Genomic DNA, 12,234 nt, shown 5'->3' with positions numbered 1-12,234 from the left:
CACAAGGTTAGCAGGTGGCATAGACAGCGAGCTGCACCAACAGAATGGATTTCATGATGGAACATTGCAAAAAGACAATCCCATGTTTAAAGGGAATATCAATTTCCTTTATGTTTCATTCCAAAAAAAGCACATCAAACGGAATTATCCACATTGTATAATTCAGAAAAGTAATAAATTATTAATACTATCCATCATCGTATTCTATTATGTAGACTTGGCTTGTGGAATATGCACCAGGGAATGGGACGGCACCAAGTGGAATAACTGCAAAGAGTCTAAGGGCCCTAGAATTTATTCATGTCATAAATTTGAAAAAAAAAAAAAAAAACGCACAAAAAATATATTTATTGGAATAGGGATTCAGCAGCAATAAACATGGTAATGAGATGGATACTGTCAGTGGACTCTATGGCGCTTACTGACACTCCATCCACCATGCAAAAGCTACTAGGTTACTGCTGGTGGCACGAGAGTGATCACTCACTGATCATATCCTCAGTCTGTAATCCACATGCCAAAAATTGTGACCCTACATCTCTATATATCTGGGGCTGAAGTAATGTGCAGTTGGTTTAGGTCATTTTAAAGGGAGTCTATCATTAAGAGTTTTTCATTTAAAGGGATTCTACCCTTTAAATCACATTTTTTGCAAATCACACGTAGGAATAGCCTTAAGAAAGACTATTCTTCTCCTACCTTTAGATGTCTTCTCCGTGCCACCATTCGGTAGAAATCCCGGTTTTCGTCTGTATGCAAATAAGTTCTCTCGCAGCACTGGGGGCGTCCCCAATGCTGTGAGAGAAATCTCCAGCGCCGCCTCCATCTTCTTCAAGAACGGCCTCTCTGCGTGTCTTCTTCTGGAGCTGGGTTCAAACTTCTAGGCCTCGGGCAGAGCAGACTGTGCATGTTGCGGGCACAAGAAAAATGGCCACTTACATAGTGAATTACTCAATTTCCAAAAAATGCATAATTACTAGAGATGAGCGAGTACTGTTCGGATCAGCCGATCCGAACAGCACGCACGCATTGAAATGAATGGACGTAGCTGGCACGCGGCGGGTTAAGCGGCCGGCCGGCGTCAAAGTGGAAGTACTGGGTGCTTCCATTCATTTCAATGCGTGCGTGCTGTCCTCTCCCCTCACTACAACCCTCCACATCATACTGACCTTTATTCCTGCCAAATCCCCTTCACGGATCAGCACAGTACAGCGCGGGCTGCCTGGCGAAGTCACGAAGATGTGTACAGGCCCACACATGCGCAATAGACAATGGAAGCTAGCATGTCTTACATATTGGATGCACTTGCGATCCCTCTGCGCATTGCCTAACTTTCTTAACAATGAGTCCAACCCTCTATATAAATGCATTTCATAAATGAGATAAGAAAACAATTACCATTCTAATGCATATTCCATGGGTTGGTGCATTGACACAGTGTTTGCATTGCAAGCAGTCAATGTGCCCTTACCAGGCAAGATATTACACATTACACTGAGGTTGTTTTTACTTAAGAAAACCAGAATCTTACTCCCTTGCAGAGAGAGTTGCGTCTGGCTGGATAAACTGTGAGCCTGTTGAGAAGATATTATGTAATTCTATCATTCTCTGCAAAAGATTTGCTCTGAGTTGGTTGAGCTTCCAGCAGTGTCTCTCGCTGGCAGAATTTCAGAAATAATAACATTCATTTCTTGCGTTTGTAATAGATCATCAGCGAGATTATAACATTCAGATTGGCAAAGTGAAGCGGAGACTTGACTTAGTCATTGCTTCATCTTCTGATAAACCTTGAGTAATCTGTAGAAGGATTGTTTGGGGATAATGTTACATAGAAACAAAGGACGAGAAAAAAATAACTGGTCGGGATCCAGAAAGAATTATGTAAATTTGTGTTAGAATAGAATGAAAAATCCAATATTAACACCACAAGACCTCCAGGGACGAAGTTTGGCAAGAACCACATGATGTAGTGTCCCACAAGGACTCTCCTAGTGGTAAAATGTTATATTTCACGGATATGATTATGTTTTATATGGTTTACATTGTTTTATGACGTTATTTTCTTAGCTTTATTCTGGATCTTAGAGGGTTAAGGATGCTTTGGTTCTATGCTGCTGCGTAAGCAGAAATAGTCATTTTCCTGTGGTTTCTCGAAGTCGAAGAAGTTAGTTAGCAGCCGTTCAGCCATCTTTATTTAGCCAGTTTGGGCCTGTTAGCTACAGCTAGTTATTAGTTAGCTGCAGTACAGTGCAGATGGTTTTCAGAGAGGACCTTCACTTCTCAGGTTGCCCCATGACATTGTGCCCCAAAGCTAGAAGCAAAAGCCATTGGTTACTGAGAGATCTCCACTGCCTAACAGCGAGGAAACTTGACATCCATGGCTGAAAGGAGCTGTACAGTAGTAGTGGCTAAAACAAAGGACCAAATCCATCCTGAGTTGCCCTATATTCACTACAGGGCAAAGGGACAGAGGACAAGAGGGTGGAACAAATAGTAGATACCGCCCATGTGTGAATGACCAGTGTGTGGATACTGTCTGACTAAAAGCATTGTACCTCCATGTTACTTGTGACTGGAAGCTTTGCTTAAAGAGGACCTTTCATCGCCTGGCGCACATGAGGTTTTTTATACCGTTAGAAAGCTGACAATGCACTGAACTCAGTGCACTGTCAGCTTTCACAATCTGTGCCCAGGTGAGGAGCTATCAGTGCCAGTACCGTAGCTCTTCACTGTCAGAAGGGCGTTTCTGACAGTAGCGTCTATGGCGCTGTACTGTGAGAGTGGTGAGGAACACCCCCTCCCCTCCTGATAGTACTTGTCTATGGACAATTACTGTAAGGATAGAGAGGGGGCGTTCCTCACCGCTCTCACAGTACAGTGTAATAGACGCTGTTGTGAGCAAGGGTGTTTCTGACAGCGCAATAGGCATCACATCACACACATCAGAATAGTCTTAAGAAAGGCTATTCTTCTCTTACCTTTATTATTCTGTTCCTGAGAAATATCTTCTGTCTTCCATATGTAAATGAGTTTTCAGACAGCACTGGGGGTGTTCCCCCTGTGCTGTCCGAAAACTCTACAGCGACGCCTTGATCTTCTTCCTCTTCTCTGCCTCTGCTTCTTCTCTAGCGTCATCATCGCATCTTCATCCAAAAGTGCACTTGTCCTTCTGCCATTTTCCTGTGACCAAATGGGAGAGGCCACAGGAAAATAGCCAACAGATATTTGCAGTTGACACTTTTGGATGAAGACGCGATGGTGACGTGAGAGAAGAGGTGGAGGTGGAGAAGAAGATGGAGACGTCGCTGGAGAGTCTTTGTGTTGGTATGTACATATATGTTATTTTATTATTGTTATGTGCTGAATACAGTATAAGGGTGCATTCACACAGAGTAACGTGCCGCGTGACCTGGCACGTATACGCCATGTGAAATTTTGAGCACCGTATAAGCTCCCATTGATTTCAATGGGAGTTAGTCTCATATACACCGCATTATTTTGTTTCCGTGATTTTGCGGCCGCAAAATAACATGGCGTATACGATCCAGGCTCCCATTCAAATCAATGGGATCGTATATGGCACTCAAAATCTCACACGGCGTATACGTGCCAGGTCACGGGGCACGTTACTCCGTGTGAATGCATCCTAATTGTATGCTATGGAGACCTGTCTATATCTCACCATGCTGCATCTATCTCTGGTTAGTTCTTTCCAGTGTGTTCCTTGTGTGTTGCTGTATTGACATGCTGATGATCTTCTGTGAAGTAAACTGAAGATTAACCCATATAATCTATTCTCAAACTTTCTTGTGTGACTACACTGTGCAACACTTTGGACAGTACAGGGGACGCCCCCAATGCTGTTTGAGTGCAGGGGACGCCCCCAGTGCTGTTTGAGTGCAGGGAACGCCTCCAGTGCTGTCTTAAACCTCATTTACATATGAAAGAAAAAAGATATTTCTCAGGAACGGTGGCGCAGATCAGAATAATAAAGGTAAGAGAAGAATAGCCTATCTTAGTTAAAAAAAGGAAATTCTAATGATAGAATCCCTTTAAGTAAACTGTGCCCCAAGCATTGCTGTTCAACTACCTCTATGTCTCCTGTGTCACATTCACATCTAACACCAAGGATATCTTAAAAAGAAAAAAAAAAATTCAAGGGAGACCGCGCTTCCTTTGTATCTTTAGTGAACTGAATCCAATATGTGATATAAGGCAAAACAGAGAGCTATTTGCTCAATATTGTATATTGCGAGCAGTTTTGGCAGCGTAAACACTTATATGACTCATGGTCAACAAAACATACTAGGGTATTGGTAAACCAATATAGGTAAGTGAACGCGCTCACTCGAGTATTAATAAAAAAAAAGGTAAATATTTTATTCATAAAAGGATGACGCGTTTCGGGGTTTTTGAAGTATAACAATACAAACTACCCCTTCATCAGATCTAAAAACAGAGAAAAAAATTCCACAATAACTGCATTTGTTTGACCAAAAAATTAAAAATAAACAATGCATACATATATATATACACACTCTACTATGTCAAATATAATAGTTATTCAAATATTAGCCTATTTAGATATATCCTCCAAAGGCAGTAAGAGATATTATTGTAAAAACATTTTGTTATATAAAAAAGTCCCATATTTAAAAGAATCCATTAGATTCCTCTTTAATACACTTAGATACAATAAACTCATGCAGATGACTTATACAATCCACATTTTTCATCAGGTGGATACTTTAGAATCAATTGATACACATGTCATAGAAGAATGAGACACATTACCTCTATTGTTACGGCTGGAACAGCATGCAGTAGTGTTTACCTGTAGATCGGCGTGCTTTTAAATGAGAAAAAGCCTTCTTTATAAAGAACATTCTTGCACCAAGTAAACTTAGGTCTCCTAAAAAAGAGCTAAAGGTTAACTCTAAGTTAACACAGCATGAGAAAGGTATATATCGATGTGGCAAATCTCGCTGCAAGTGTTGTGCTTCTATTGTACATAACTCTCAGATCTTTATTAGTAACAGCACAGGAGAAAGTTTTTCAGTTAAACAAAACCTCTCTTGTGAGTCTAACTATGTTATTTATCTTATTACTTGTAATTGCGGCCTACAATACGTAGGTCGCACAACCTTACCACTAAGAGTTAGGATTAATGGACATAGACATAATGTACAGAAGGGCTATTTGAAACACAGCCTTTCTAGACATGCCTCTGCTCTTCATAATTGTAATTTCGAACATTTTCGTGTATCTATTATTGAACAAATCCCTAGCTCGGAATTTAATCGTTTTGAGAAACTTAAGAGAAGAGAGATGTTTTGGATATTTAAATTAAACACCCTTACCCCCAGGGGTCTCAATGAAATGAAAGAGTTAGTTACTTAATGGGTTATTTCTAATACTACCAAAAATCTCAGCTAGTATCCCTTTATATTCGTTGTATTAATTTTTTCAGTCTAATTACTTTTCAGTACACCCCTCTTTCCTTCCCAATCTCCCCCTCATATCGTTACCACCAGCCTAGCTAGTTTCACATAAACTAGCTATTCACAAGAACCTCAGTTCACACAATTAGTTCAACAATACAGTCCATTATATTATATATAAGTTTCCTTCCTGTATATAACTACATAGTCTACTAATTAGAGTAGTTTAACATAAATACACAATTAAATACTCACTTATCTATCTCGCTCCGGGACTAGGTCACAGTGTCCCTAAAATTTGTCATTAATCTAATGCTAAACGAAGTGTACTGGCAAAAGCGCTTACAAAATGTTCCATTAACTATGGTATGCGACCGGGTTCTTCTTCCTTTATACCTTTGTAAGACTTCGCAACTGTTCGTAGAAGCCTTTCCGAATAGACATCCCTCTTCTACTCGTATCGCTTCGTTAAAACTCGTAGTACGCGTGCGTGGTTCCAATCCACGAACTGCGCATGCGCCAAGAAATTGGATGAGTCGGGATCCCCTTTTTTATCTATATGGATCGTCAAGGTGCAATTGAGCATGCGCGAGATATTGACCTCGCGATAGCGGTGAACGTCTGTCACGAATCCACTGTGTTTTCGCGGCTTTTTCTCATTTAAAAGCACACCGATCTATAGGTAAACACTACTGCATGCTGTTCCAGCCGTAACAATAGAGGTAATGTGTCTCATTCTTCTATGACATGTGTATCAATTGATTCTAAAGTATCCACCTGATGAAAAATGTGGATTGTATAAGTCATCTGCATGAGTTTATTGTATCTAAGTGTATTAAAGAGGAATCTAATGGATTCTTTTAAATATGGGACTTTTTTATATAACAAAATGTTTTTACAATAATATCTCTTACTGCCTTTGGAGGATATATCTAAATAGGCTAATATTTGAATAACTATTATATTTGACATAGTAGAGTGTGTATATATATATATGTATGCATTGTTTATTTTTAATTTTTTGGTCAAACAAATGCAGTTATTGTGGAATTTTTTTCTCTGTTTTTAGATCTGATGAAGGGGTAGTTTGTATTGTTATACTTCAAAAACCCCGAAACGCGTCATCCTTTTATGAATAAAATATTTACCTTTTTTTTTTATTAATACTCGAGTGAGCGCGTTCACTTACCTATATTGGTTTACCAATACCCTAGTATACCAAGGATATCTTGAAACAGCATCAGCCAGGAGACACACAAAAGGGGATCTAATAGGAATAGCTTCTAACATCCATCACCCATGTACGATCTCCTCATCACTTGCTGCCCTAGGACTTCTAAGAGGATTTGAAGCCAAAGCCACCATTACAGGAGAGGATAAAGAGACCTGCCACTAACTTAGACCTCCCAGGATAAGGAGACCTGCCACTCTTAGGTTTCCCAGATGGCGCCATCTCTACACTGCTAGCCCCTGAACGTTGTCTACATACCGTATATATAAGCAACTGGGACACAAAGTAAGGTAACACCATGGTCTGACCATTTGGAAAAATAACAGTTCTCCTGTGATGTGTAACATTAGAGAGTTAGAAGGAACAGTCTACAACATTAATGTATATTTCTTAGAAAAGCACTTTATTCAATCGAAAGGTATTGGAGAAGAGAAATGGGTAACTAAAGCCACTTAAATACAGTTTAAAGCAGAATGTCAGCTCTACATTAGGATCCAGAATGGCTGATGTGCAGAGAAGACTCTGCAGCTGCTCACCTGTAACATGAAAGGGCATTTGGCTGTGTTAAATGGAGTCTCAAATCTTACAGACATTTATTGGCTGCACTTCGCAATGCAGCAGACATATATTATCCAGATGGCAGAGTTGGCTGCCAATGTTTCCCGTTGGAAAATGTACAGTATTAACAGATAGACGGTAAACATATAACCCCCCCTTCTATGTGTACAGTATAAACGGCTCTAATCCAATCTCTTACAGCTAATGGGAATACGTGGCTCCATTGTCAACTATTATCATCCTCCTCCGGGACCAGAAGTCAGAAAATTCTGACATACAGTACATATTAAATTCAAGACAATATACTGGTTAACAGTAATTAAATAGACCATCCACCCACTGGACCGCTTCATAACAGGTAGTACCCCCCCCCCCCCCAAGAGTATTAGACACAGAGCCTTCAGAGGGGGGAGGGGCACGTGGTAAAAATGCCAAATACAAATCATATTTCACATGAATAGGCTCAGCTACAATTCCAAGCATAGCCACTATACAAATCTATGGTGCGGTGCTAGGTAAGTAGTGATCAGCTGATCAGCTCCGGCCCTCTAATTCTCAGTTGATGACCTATCCTAATTGTTTATTTTTGCCAATCAACAAAGTGAAAAGAGAAATTGAAATCCCATCAATATTTGGTGTGACCGTACTTTTCCTTCCCTGAATTATTCTAGGTACACTTTCAGATTTTGAAGGCGTTCGGCAGGGTTTCCGCCATCTTGGAGAACTAAGCGCAGATCTTCTATGGATGTAGACTTGCGCCAATCCTTCTGTCTCTTCATGTAATCCCAGACAGACTGGATGATGTTGAGATTATGGCTTTGCGGGGGCCGTATCATCACTTCTAGGACACTTCCTCCAAAGGATCCAAAAACTGATACCTTTGCTGATAGTGACTTTCCTTCCTACAACTCATACAAGTGACATAATTTGGAGAACACGGAGCGTTGGATGTCAGTTATGAACAGATGACATAAGAATGACGTCAAGAAAACAGTGGGATGTTATATCATCAGCCATCTTTTGTGTTATTGTGTACTGCATCTATATTTACCAGAGATAACAACATGTTCATGAGTAATATCTATTGTCTGATATACTCTACAATAATTATCCCGCTACGCTTTGTGCTGATACTTCCCGCTATTCATATTGTATCATTTCAATGGTATCAATCATTATAGCTATTATTAGTACACAGCACATTGATATTATCTGCTACAAAGTATCTAGAAATAACACAAACAGATATCACATAGTTATATACATAGTAGATGAGGTTGGATAAAGACATTAGTCCATCAAGTCCAACCTATAACCCTACAATCCCTACAGTGTTGATCCAGGGGAAGGCAAAAAAAACCATGAGGCTCATGCCAATTTACTTATATATTTTAAATTGTCGCATTAGACAACAAATTAATTATTTGTGGTGCATAGAATTGGGCAACTACATAGGTTTGCCTGTTCTCCCAATGTATGTCTGGGTTTTCATCCACGGTCCAAAAATACTGAGTTCCCATGAAATTGGTCTGTGCGTATTTGAGAAAGGGAAAGGGTATAATGAGGGTAGAAGGGTAGAAAGAGAAAGGGTAGATTGTAAACCCCAATAGGAACAGGACTGATGTTACTGATGACAATCTGTACCGCGTAAAATGCCCCATGAAAGTAAAGAAGTTGGAATGGACAAATCATAAGTTTTGTTTTTTTGACCTGGGATAAAGACTGTTGCCATAGTCTGTAACTAACTACAACTGTACACCCACTGGCATATGGCAAAGTATCCAGGGCACATTCATGGCAACTCATCTCTCGACTAGGTACTTAGAGCACATTTTGGTAAAATTATGTAAGCACATGATCACCTGCAATGGAGACCTTAGATGTGTCCCTATACTAACCCTTATATTTGTACCCCATGTAGTGTAAAGTACATTTTAGTAACTAGAAGAAAGCGTCTATCTCAACTATTATTGCAAAGTGACATGCTACGCAATGTTGTACAAAGCCAAAGACAAAGAATTCCCGCATCCACTATTCAGAGTATATTAGATTTATTATTATTAGAATATTGTATAATCCATCATAAACTACAGAATAAGTAACACCGCTCAACCTTCTCAGGGCTTACTTAGCTATGACTGAGGGCCATGTAAGGCTTGAAAGATGTGAGTTGTGTTTCTTATCCTGTACTTTATGATGGATTTTACAAGTAACTAATATATTAAGTGATTGTATTCTCTGAGAACTGCGTGCTGGTATTCTTAGTATTTCACTTCTGCTTTAGGCCTCAGCCTATAACATGTATTGGGTTATATAGGGTTATTGGGTTATATACACTGTCTACCAATAAATATTTGGACACCCATGCAACTGAAGATATCTGCGGTCATGATGTATGTCACGCCGTCCACCGTTAAATAGGAAACAGCATTGGCATTAGTGCATTGGCATTAGTCGCATGCAAGATGCCACAAAGTGCAGAGTTGTCCAACTTCGAGAAAGGGGTAATAGTGGGGTAGCACAGAAATGGTCGATCCTTAAGGGACACAGCAAGTGAATTGAATTACCCAAAACCAACAGTGGCCTATGTGATTATGAAGTGGAAGGTGAACGGTGATTGTCGGAATGTCCCCCAAGTCGGCAAACCCTCGAAACTGGGAGATACTAGAGACCGACGAGTGCTGGCCAGAGAAACCGCACCAACTGATGGCTCACATACACCAGGAGCAGTGGCATAACTACAGTGGTAGCAGTGGTAGCAGCTGCCACAGGGCCTGGGACATTAGGGGCCCGGCGACAGCCGCTACCCCTGCGGATTTTTTTTCCTTAATAGGCTCTTAAATATCCCCACACCCCCAAGGGCCCCATACATTCCCTACCACAAGGAGAAGGTTGGGTAGACAAATCACTGCTAGATGCAGGGCTGCAGATGCTTTTTGTAAAAGCTTCCTGCTACGCCCCTCCCCCTCCTCAGTATCGGAGTGTAAAGGGAGACATCCTGTGCGATGTATCTGTTCTCTTCACTGCTAGACAGAGCTGCACAGCCACATGTAAGTATATTTTTGGATAAAATATGTATAGATGTGTATATGTGTTTACATTATGTGTCTTATATACTGTGTGAGTCCTGTATGTGTGTAGATAGGTGTGTGTGTATGTTGTATATGAATGTATGTGTGTGAGTAGATATGTATATGTGTAAGTATATATAGCATATCAATGTCTATCTATCTATCTATCTATCTATCTATCTATCTATCTATCTCTCTCTCTCTCTCTCTCTCTCTATCTATCTCCTATCTATCTATCTATCTATCTATCTATCTATCTATCTATCTATCTATCTATCTATTTTGTCAAGTCTGATTATGATGTAGAAAAAAACTGTTGTTTACTTGTTCTGAGTAATGAAACGCAAATCCTTATAAATATGACCTAGTGCCTTCCAGCAGGGATTACTCCCATCTCCTCATTGCAGAACAACACCTAGACTAAGGTTACATTCACATCTGAGTCTCTGCTGTAGACCACATCATAGAGTCTGCCATAAATTTTTACATGGGGGACCTCCAGCATTCAATTCAGGCCACTTCTGGTCTTTGGCTTACATCACGTGTCTAAGTGTCATGCCATTGGCGCACCCCGCATATTCCCGTGATTGGGTGTCAGTGGTGACACCAGGCTGTGTGACATCAGCCAGAAGGTCAGAAGAGGCCTGAAGATGACACCAGGGATCCACCAGACACCGCAAGGATGCCCAAAGAGGTGAGGGTAACTAAGTATAACAAATTGTTATTTTAACTCACTCCACCCTGGCCTCCAGTTATTATACTCAGTGGTCTTTGGAAACCTCAGAATATAATAATAGTACCTCTGGTCCATGCTAAACAATTTCGACCGAAAACAAACCAGATGGATGAACCAAATCTCATGATATTCTCCCATCTCTTATGGGGAGTAATACTGTATTTCACCATATTATGTGAGTTATATTCTGATTCTAATTTTGAACAGTTTCTCCCTCCGAATGCTATATCTATAGCTTTGTTATCTATTTCACTTCCTGCTCACTCCTCTCCCTCCCCTCTTCATAGACTTCTATAGATGTCAGTCATCTGAGTCATGTGATCTGATGTCCGTTTTAAGACAGAGTCGTGAGTTTCAGGGTAAAAAGCATAGTGATGGCGAGCAGAGAAATTCTTATAGGAACAGAGAGAGGCTTTTTTCTCTGATAAGATATATTACAGAGTTTCTTATAATCCCCTGTAATATTCATTTATGTAAATTTTATTGAAATGACACTGCCTATTTAAATAAATGCCCCTGCCTTATGTTTGCAGAGAAAGCAATCTCAGTATCAATATATTAATCCAGTGACTTGCAAAACGGTGATTTTTTTCCCCGTAGATGACTTGATGAATAGGAAATGAAAAGCTGGTCCTGTGACATTGTAGTAAGAATGGAATGAAACGCTTTTATAGAAGATACATTTATTGTATAGAATTCATGAATGAAAGACGTTGCCGCATACCAGCTCCATTCAAGGCTTCCCGTGCTTTGGACCTAATGACAGTAATCACACATACATAGAACTTTACCGCTCGCTCGATTGCTGTCATGTAGTAGACTGTCTCATGAGTTTCTTATAGTACAAGCCGTTCCGACAAAGAAGAGACTCTATTAACCAAAGTGATGCAGATCTAGCCATAGGCATACGACCCAAGGAAAAATAAACAACTAAAGCTCCCCGAGGAGACATCACATCTTAGACATATGTCTGAACTGATTAGTAGTATTCAATGCAAAATAGTGTTGTTTCTCCTGACCCTAATGTCCCCTAACTCCACCATTCTCTCTACTAAATAATGGAACACTGAGCATTAAGGAAAGATGCTGCGCTCTATGAAAGATTTGCTGACCACAAGGCCAAAAATGAAAGTGTTCTGAAAATTCTTTGTTGGTATCCTTTTATCGTTTCTCCATGGAGACTGATTCTTCAGATAT

Source organism: Leptodactylus fuscus, chromosome 5, assembly GCF_031893055.1.
Source record: "Leptodactylus fuscus isolate aLepFus1 chromosome 5, aLepFus1.hap2, whole genome shotgun sequence".
In the NCBI taxonomy this organism is placed as follows: domain Eukaryota; kingdom Metazoa; phylum Chordata; class Amphibia; order Anura; family Leptodactylidae; genus Leptodactylus; species Leptodactylus fuscus.
The sequence above is the reverse complement of the archived record's forward strand: the minus strand, read 5'-3'. Positions refer to the sequence as shown.